The 9,634-nt window shown below is 40.5% G+C and overlaps 1 pseudogene; it reads left to right on the top strand.

The window, feature by feature from the left end:
* Positions 1-1,910: 1,910 nt before the first annotated feature.
* On the top strand, positions 1,911-4,435 carry LOC102862854 (annotated as a pseudogene).
* Positions 4,436-9,634: the final 5,199 nt, after the last annotated feature.

Genomic DNA, 9,634 nt, shown 5'->3' with positions numbered 1-9,634 from the left:
AAGACCATGGACTGGATTGGGTGCACCTTAGTCTCCAGCCTGACATCATTGCTGCTGCTTCTTTTTCTTCTTCTTCTTCATATTATTATTATTATTATTATTATTACTATTATTTTGTGTATGTGTACATCAAATCGGATCTGACTGGTACAGGAGGAGATTGTCCCTCCTTCTCCAGCACAACATCTAGTGGATTTGAAACATCATTGCTCTTTAGCACTTCTGGAGAGATCCCTGACAGCAGACTTTCCCAATGCAACCTATCAACTGATTTCCTGTCTGCAGATGCCAAGAGTGTTGATTGTAGAGCCAAGCAAGCTGAGGCTGTTAATAATCTCAATCACTTCTCCATTTATTATGAAGTTGCCAATTGGCTCAGAGGTGAGAATCTTTGTTTTCTTGATGTTGAGTGGGAATCTATGGTCCTTGACCTTCTGAAACAAATGCTTTACATCCTCTTCAGTGTCAGCAAGCAAGACTGTGTCATCTGCATAATGCAGGTTATTGATGAGTCTAGGACTTACAGGCCTGGGAATTAAATGGTAGAAAAGGATGTGGTGCCACTCACTATACCCCTCGTGATCCACTTCCTTCTTGAGCCTCTCACCCTATGCTCTGGGCATACTAAAGGCTTAGTTCCAAGGAAACAATTCTTCCACCTCGTGACAAATTTGATTACTCTGTACCAGAAGTTAAGAATGTCATCTAGCACTTTGGGCTATTCATGCCTCTGGATCCACAGCAAAGAGGGAATTTACTGTATTGTCTGGTGTAATAGATGGTGACTATTAAGGACAAACCTGACTGATGTTTCACAATAGAAATCCAGAAGAGCGTATCGGGAATACAGGAGGTCATCTCGTAGTACTGTTACATCCTGTGATTAAAATAAATGGAAAACTAGAACAACCTAATTCTGATGGATCATTAGTGGCCCAGATCCTTGAGAAATGAAGTTGCTGGTCACCCACCAAGCAAAGACGTACAACTAATAGTGGTGATTGGTGGCGGTGTTGTTGTTTGAGTGCCGTCGAGTCGTAGATGACTCATAGCGACCCTATGAATGAAAGACTTGAGCACTGTTCATAGAGTTTTTAGAAGCAAGCCAAAATTTCAGAGGAGATGCCATTCTGGCTTCGAAGCTTGTTTTAATCGGGAAGCTCCACCAAACACTATCCATCATGGGGAACCAATATTGCATTTGGCACATGAGCATCACAGAGTTTAGCATCACAGCAACCACGAGTTACCTCTGTACAGCAAATGGACAGACCAGTGCTATACCACTTAGAAGAATGTTTGACCAAAAATCAACTAAAACCAGGCCTGAGGGCTGCAGATTAAAATCATCCACCTTGGGCTTGGTAATATAATTTTCTGTCTTCTAGGCCAACATAGCTCCCTCTGTGTTGCCATTGTTATTGTTGTTAAGTGTCATTGAGTCGTAGACAACTCATAGCAACCCTACGAACAAAAGACCTGAGCACTGTTCATAAAGTTTCTGGAGGCAAGCCATTTCGGAAATGGATGTCACTCCTGCTTCCAAGCTTGTTTTAATCAGGAAGCTCCACCAAGCACTGTCTACCATGGGTAACCATTATCACATTTGGCACATCAGTGTCACAGTGTTTAGCATCACAGCAACCACGAGTTACCTCTCTACAGCAATGCACAGAGCAGTGCTATTCCATTTAGAAGAATGTTTGACAAAAAACAATGTAAATCAGGCCAGAGGGTGCAGATTAAAAGTTTTTAAATAGGAGGCCTTATCACATGGCCTCACTTCCCTTAGCAAATCAACATTCCACCCTAGTGCTCACCGATCCCAGCCTCTGTCAAACCAGCTCCTGTAGATGACTTTCAAACTGGTCTCTGATGATTGGTGAAGCAATGGAAATACAGAATGGGTCATGGAGAAGGTAGTTCTAAATACATTTATGACCATGTGACCGTGGCAGAAATAAGTCTTGTAATTGTTATGAGTGTTTCTTTCTTGTATGTGTGCATGAAATTCTTTTGTCTTCTTCACTTATAAAATGTAAGGTATAGATGTGACTGGTTTATTTCTGGTCATAAGTATGCTAGCTGTATCATGTTAGGCACTAGTATGATATTATAATTGTATTTAAGATTATAGTTTAAGGAAATTCATGTAGGTTCCAAGTTGACCGGAAGGAGTGAACTGTGATGGTTAAGGTTGTAGGTCACTTCAGCTGCCATAATTCTATGGTTTGGCAATTGTAGTGTCATTCGTTTGATATTTGGTGTTATACAATCCTTTCCTTGATGGAATTTGTCATGAGTGATTAATAGGCTAAGGAGGAGAAGATGTGATCTACAATTGAGTATTTAAAGAAGTCTGACAGAACTGGCTTGCTCTTTTGCTCAATCTCAATCCTATACGTGGCTCATAACCTCTTTGGTTCTTTGGATTTGAACCAGCAACTTTCCTCTTGTTGGCTGTCCTTAGATTTGTCAGTCTCTACAGCTACATACTGTGGACCTAGAATTTACCCTCCTCTGTAAGCACAAGAGTCATGTACGGGTCATTTCCTTTAGATAAATCATCTCGCTCACACTCATTAGATATTATCTCATCAATTCCTTTTCATAACAGCTTTCATGTACAAAAGAATGAAACACACTGCCCTCACTGAACCATCTTCACAATAGGTGCTCTATCTAGCCCATTGTTGCAGCCACAAGGTCAACCCACATTGTTGAATGTCTTCCTCCTTGTCTTTGACCTTTACTTTACCAAGCACAGTGTCCTTCTCCAGGGACTGATCTTTCTTGATAATATGGCCAATGTATACGATGCAAAGTCTCGCCATCCTCACCTCCACACAGCTTCCTACTTAAACGTCTTCACTAAACTGACTATATCCATCTTTATGTGCTTTATTTTCCACAACTTGCAATTTTCCTTTTATTATTATTATTCATTTTAATGAAAATTTACAGATTTGGATTTCCATTCATTCATTGTTGCACTTTTCTCTCTGCCCACCCCTCCCCTCCTGTTTGTTCTTCTCTTTGAAAAGTAAAAGAAAACTTATTTCTTTGTTTTACAACCCCTCCCCCCCCAAGTCCACTCCACTATACAGCCTTTGCTCTGGACTCCTGTCATGACAATAATACCTAATCATATATCCCTTTTAAACAGTTCTCTCTCTCATCTGTTTTCAATACAACTTGCAATTTTCTTAGCCCCACATTCTGTACATTCTCTGTTCTTCTCATTAAAGGCTGTTTGCAGTGATTTGTCCCCTTGTGAGTAGTGCCTACCAGGAAATGAAGGTTCTTTGTTGGCAGAAAGCTTTCCTCTGTCTGCACTAGGAAGGTAGACTTGACTTTAAGGCCGTATTTCTTCCCCAGTGGAATCGTCGGTGCCCTCCCACCTGTGGTGCTCATTTTCCAGCACTCTTATCAGACAACATTCCACTGCTACCCAAGAAGTTTTACTGACTAATCATGGGCTAATGGAAAGAAGCTGCGCTACAATCCTGAAGGCACATGGTTCGAATCCACCAGCTGTTCTGTTCTGCGGGAGTAAGATGGGCAATCTCTTCCCCTGCACTTAACTGCCTCTGAAATCCCACCAGAGGGTCAGCTATGGATTGGTTCTGACTCTACAGTAAACAACAACAATCATTTGAAAAGTGTTTATGCAGCTTGCTTTCCACTGTTAGTGTGGCATTTACTCTGAAATCTGACTTGGTATTTAAAATACCAGTGCCACACTTTCAACAGCACGGTAAACCATAAGCAAGCCACCATGTACAACAAAATAGCAGATGAATGGTGGAAATACAGTGACAGAAGTGTAAATTCATATCCCAAACAGAATTGAGCTGAAATGGACTGGCCTTGCCATTTTGAATTAGATAATCACTTGGTCTATTATGCCGGGAAGGAGAACCAAAGGGGAATAGTGTTGCAGTCATTGTAAAAAGAACATTTCAGGCCAGGCCTGCAGCTCCTCGCCGTCTCTGTTACAGTGTGAAAGGCCCCAGGTCGTGGGTTAGCAGAACCCCGTGGATACCCGGATGTGCAATGGCTGCCACCAGGAGGCCATCATTGTTGGCTTCTGAGACACCAAATACGTCTGGGCAGCCATACCTGGGGGTGTCTTCCAAACCATTACACCAATGGAATTAGATAGGATTATGGAAAAAGACTGGGAAGATTTCTTTACCAATTATTTGACCCTTGGTGCAAAGAAGTGTTCAGTGATCAGAGACAGTCTATGCATTGATGGTGACTGAACGACGGACATTCAAAGAGTCAGGTGGAGAGCCAACATACAACGCTGCTGTTGGCCGAAGTGGCAGAACATTGGTTATAGTTACCAAACACGAAGGTGTCCACAGAAGTACCCTTAACAAGAAAGCATACAAACACCTCCTTATACCTGAGGAGGTGCGGTGTATAAGCAGCCTCTCCCCATCTACCTAACAACTGTCTTCATCACCACCCCAATTATGGTCACAGTACTATCAGACTATAGATGGTAGCTAACTTGTCATTACTTGTGTTGTAGTATCACAGTTCCTGTATGTCCAATGGATCATTTGTGTGTTAACCAGTCCTTGTTGTTGTTGTTGTTAAGTGTTGTCAAGTCGTGGGCGACTCATAGCGACCCTATGAATGAAAGTCCTCGACACTTGCATGACTTTCATCCTCTCTCCAGGTTCATAGGGTTTCCGGAGGCAAGCTATTACAGAAGTGGATGTCACTCCTGCTTCCAAGCCTGTTTTAATCGGGGAGCTCCACCAAACATGTCCGTCATGGGTAACCATTAATGCATTTGACACATCAGTGTCACAGAGTTCAGCTTCACAACAACCACAAATTGCCTCTGTATAGCAAGTGGACACACCAGGACTATATGACCTAGAAGAATGTTTGACCAAAAACAATTAAAAAGCAGGCCTGAGGGCCGCGGATTAAAAGTCACCCACCTTTGGTTTCATAGTATCACTTTCTGTCCACTAGGCCAAGTGATCTCTCTCTGTGTTGATGTTATTGATGTGAAGTATCATAGGCGACTCATAGCGGCCCTATGAAGGAAAGTCCTCAACACTTGTGTGACTTTAACACTGTGACACTGATGTGTCAAATGCTTTAACAGTTACTCATGGTGGACAGTGTTTGGTGGCGCTCCTCGATTAAAATAAGCTTGGAAGGAGTGGCTTCCACTTTTGTAAGAGCTTGCCTCCAGAAATCCTGAACCCAGATAAAAGGATGAACCAGTCCTTATTTGTCAAAATAATTGCCACATGATAATGATTTACATGATACCTTGACATTTGAGGGACAGGGACATGCCATGTTGTACATCACTTTGTCTTAACAATTAATGAGAGAATTGAATACTAAAAATAAGTTAATATTACGCAAGGTGCCACTTATGCAATCTCTAATTGATCAATGTCTTTTCAGCACTTTGACTCCTAACTCAGTTCTTTTAAGTCATCTTTCCTTCACTATTCTCATCTCCCCCATCACACATAAAGCATATTTGGTTTGCTTCCATCTTGATGTAGTGTCTGGCTTATTTAATCAATAAAAACTCTTTGGTTGAGAGTTGCAGTAGTTTGCTGTCAGTATTTGTGGTTGCACTTGAAACAACAATTATTGCCTCAGAGTATCTATAGGACATATGAAGAGTACAATTGCAAAAGAAGAGCAAAAGGCACTTCCTCCCGTGACTTTACTGTAACTGTACCGATTGAATCCCCAGGGACATTCCATCATTACAATAGCTCAAATTTTTGTTCCTGTCTTTTTCTTGGCACAACAGCTCTCATCTTCAGGAAAATTGTAATAGGCATCCCCAGTAATTATCTGGAGTGTGTCCAGTTTGTTCTTCATAGGACTAATTATTTTTTTTTCATCTTGAGATTTTATCTGAAGTTTCATTATTGTGGACTTGACTGTCCTGTGATAAATTTTTTACCTATGTATTTTGTATCATGTTGGTTTTTGTAGTGGTTATGGGCCATCAACTCACAGAGACCCTATGTACAGCAGCTCTGAAGCCTGCCCTGTCCTAAGCCAGTCTCACTGACTCTGACACACCTACCCCCATTGCCTTAGTTATTGGATCAATCCATCTCATCCACGGTCGTCCTCTTCTGTGCTGTCTCTTCATCCTTCCAATCATGATGTCCTTCTCCTAAGATCAGTCCCTCCTGGCCACATACCCAAAAATCCTAGCTTCAAAATCCTAGCCTCCAAGGAGAAACTTAGTTTCACTCTCTCTGAGACAGACCTATTTATTTTCTTGATAGTTTTGTACCAAACTATTGTTAAAACAAACTATTGCTATTTTGAGGTGGATTTTAACTGACCTATTAAGGATTTCTTTTGGATAGCACTACTTTTTTTTTTAATTAAGATTTTAATGCAAGTTTTTCTTTGGGGAAAGAAGTTCTTTCAGTGTTATACAACCCCCCACCCCAGATCACTTTATTATGCAGCTCTTATTCTGGAGTCTCGTCATGCCAATAATACCTAACCGTACATTCCTTTTATACAATTCTCTCCCTTGTCTGTTTCAATGACAGGATAGCACTACTTTTAGGACATTCTAGTATTTGCTTCTATTGTTTGGGCCTTTTAGATAATGTACAGATTTTAAAACAAATCTGATTACTGACGAGTCTTTTTCTTTCCCTGCCCTTTATTACATCTGTGGTATCGTCTAACTCATCTGATTTAGTATACATTGTTTAAATGCCACAACTATTAGACAAATTGTTTACAGAAAGATGAAATAAATTTATTCATACCCACACAAAAAAAAATCAAAATCTATCCTGAACTACAGTGTTGTCAGAATAGGATAAAACTAGGGAAGACCAGCTACTACAAGCCCACCACTAATGACAATGGTGAGTTCAAGATCTTTATGAGCTTCTAGTATCGTAAATTAATCAAGCATGCAATCAAGATTTATTACTTGTTATTAGAATAAAATAATTTGAACATAACTAGCAAAACAGGTTCAAATTATTTTATTTTAATAGCAAATAATGAATGGGACCTGATGGGGAAAGGGGTGGGAGCAGAAGGGTGAGGATGAGTAGGGCGAAACCACAAGGCTGGATTTGGGGGACAGAGGGAGAGGGTGAAGGAAATGGGAAGGCTCCAGCGGGGTTGGGGGAGACGGGACCTGAAAAGATACGGTAATGATGGGCAAGGTCCAATGGCGATTAATTTTATAAAATATAATGCATGGGAATGACTGTATGAAACACAATAGGAATGAAGACTAGTGGGCAACACAATGCATACGAACTTTGTAAGCAAACCAATAGAAAATAAAATAAATCATTTGAACACAGTTGACATTTATGTTGCTGATGTTGATTGCCTTCACGTCGAGCCCGACTCGTAGCGACCCTATCAACAAAAGGCCTGAAGCCCCTCTAGAGCTATCAACGTTTATCAAAGTTCGTAGAGTTTCCAGAGGCATGTTATTTAGGAAGTGGATGCCACTCCTGTTTCCAAATCTGTCATAGTATGTTACTGTTTTTATGTGCCAATGAGTTTCATGGGATATACAGCGATCCTATGTACAGTATTTCTGAAACTTCCCCTGCCCTGAGCCAGTCTCACTAGCTCCAACAAACAAAGCCCCATCACTCCACTTATTATATCAATCCCTTTCATCCAGGGTCTTCCTCTCCTGCACTGTCTGTCCACCCTTTCGAGCATGATGTCCTTCTCCAGGGATCGATCTCTCCTGGCCACGTGCCCAAAGTAAGTGAGGCAGAGCTTCAAAATCCTAGCCTCCAAGGAAAGACTTGGTTTCATCCTCTCCAAGACAGACCTACTTGTTTTCTTGGCAGTCCATGGTATGTTCAAGACTCTTCTCCAAGACCACAACTCGAAGGCATCTATTTTTCTTGTTATCCTTAGTCATTGTCTTAGTCAATTCTCTGAAACATAACACATAATTGAGAAGACCATGGCCTGGATTAGGTGTACCTTTGTATCTCGCCGAAATAATAGCATTTACAAAATATGATGTTGGTGATTGAACAAATACCAGAGATTACATGGTAGACTTTCACAAGACCAATGACTTATCCACTGCAAATAGATTTTTTTTTGCAAATAGATTTTTTTAATAAAGCAACTAAACATGTGAACCTTGCCAAATAAAATATGCAAGGATCAGTTCAACTATATCTGTTGAAAAAGATAAGAAAAAGTTCAATTGCTAATCAGAATAAGGCCCAAGGGTGACTACAGGAAAAAAAACTATTCCTTTCTCTCATGCAAATGTAAGCTGACGCTGAAGAAAATTCAAACACATCCATGTTATTGTTGTTAGGTGTCATCAAGTTGAGTAGAACCCATAGCAACCCCATGAACAATAGATCTGAAACCTGTTCTATTCTGTGGTGTCCTCGCAGTCTCTGACACCCTCAAGCTCATTGTTGCAGTCACTGTGTCAATTCACCTGGTTGAGAGTTTTCCCCTTATTGGTCATCCCTCCACCTTTCCAAGCATGATGTTCTTTTTCAAGAAATAACCTCTACTGCAACATACTCAAAGTATGTGAGATGAAGCTTCATCATCTTTGCCTCCAAGGGGCACTCAGACTGCACCTTCTCCAAGACACATCTGTTTGTTCTTTCGGCACTCCATGGGATACCCAGTATTCTACTCCAACACCATAACTCAAAGGCATCACTTCTTCTGATAATAATGGGTGACTGGATTGCAAAAATTGGGAATAGAGAAGAAGGATCAACAGTTGGAAAACATGGATTTGATGACAGAAATGAAGCTGGAGATAGAATGAGAGAATTTTGCACAACCAACCACTTATTCATTGCAAATACATTTTATAAGAAACGTAAATGTAGGCTATACACATTTATTTCACCCGATGGTATGCATAGGCATCAGATCCAAAACATCTGTGGAAAGACTTGCTGAAGAAGCTCAATATCAGCTGTGAAAACTAGGCCAGTTGCTGATTGTGGAAGAGACCATCAACTACTCATATGCAAGTTCAAGCTGAAGCTGAGGAAAATTAAATCAAGTCCACAGGAACCAAAATTTGAACTTGAGTCTATCCCTATGAATTTAATAACAATCTCATGAACAATTTGAGGCATTGAACATTAATGAGTGTAGACTGGATGAGCTGTGGGAGGATATCAAGAATATTATCCAGGAAGAATACAAAAGGTCATTAAAAAGATAGAGGAGGAAAAAATACCAAGACAGATGTCAGAAGAAACTCTAAATATTGCACTGGAGTGCCTAGAAGCCAAAGCAAAGGGAAGAAATCAAGATATTAAAGAGCTGAACAGAAGATTCCAGAGGGCAGAGTGGGACGACAAAGTAAAGTATTACAATGAAATGTGCAAGGAGCTGGAGTCAGAAAATCAAAGGGCCAAATTCAGCATTTCTTAAGCTGAAGGAACTGAAGAACAAATCCAAACCTCTAATTTCAATACTTAAGGATGCTTTGGGCAGAATATTAAATGATCCAGGAAGCATTAAAAGAGGATGGAAAGAATATACAGAGTCATTGTACCAAAAGGAATTGGTAGACACAGAAGAATTTCATAAAACAAGGTATGAGCAAGAGCCTGTAGTGATGAAG

Source organism: Elephantulus edwardii, unplaced genomic scaffold (genome assembly GCF_000299155.1).
Source record: "Elephantulus edwardii isolate Elephantulus edwardi_28Jun2011 unplaced genomic scaffold, EleEdw1.0 scaffold00117, whole genome shotgun sequence".
NCBI lineage: Eukaryota > Metazoa > Chordata > Mammalia > Macroscelidea > Macroscelididae > Elephantulus > Elephantulus edwardii.
The sequence above is the reverse complement of the archived record's forward strand: the minus strand, read 5'-3'. Positions and strand labels throughout refer to the sequence as shown.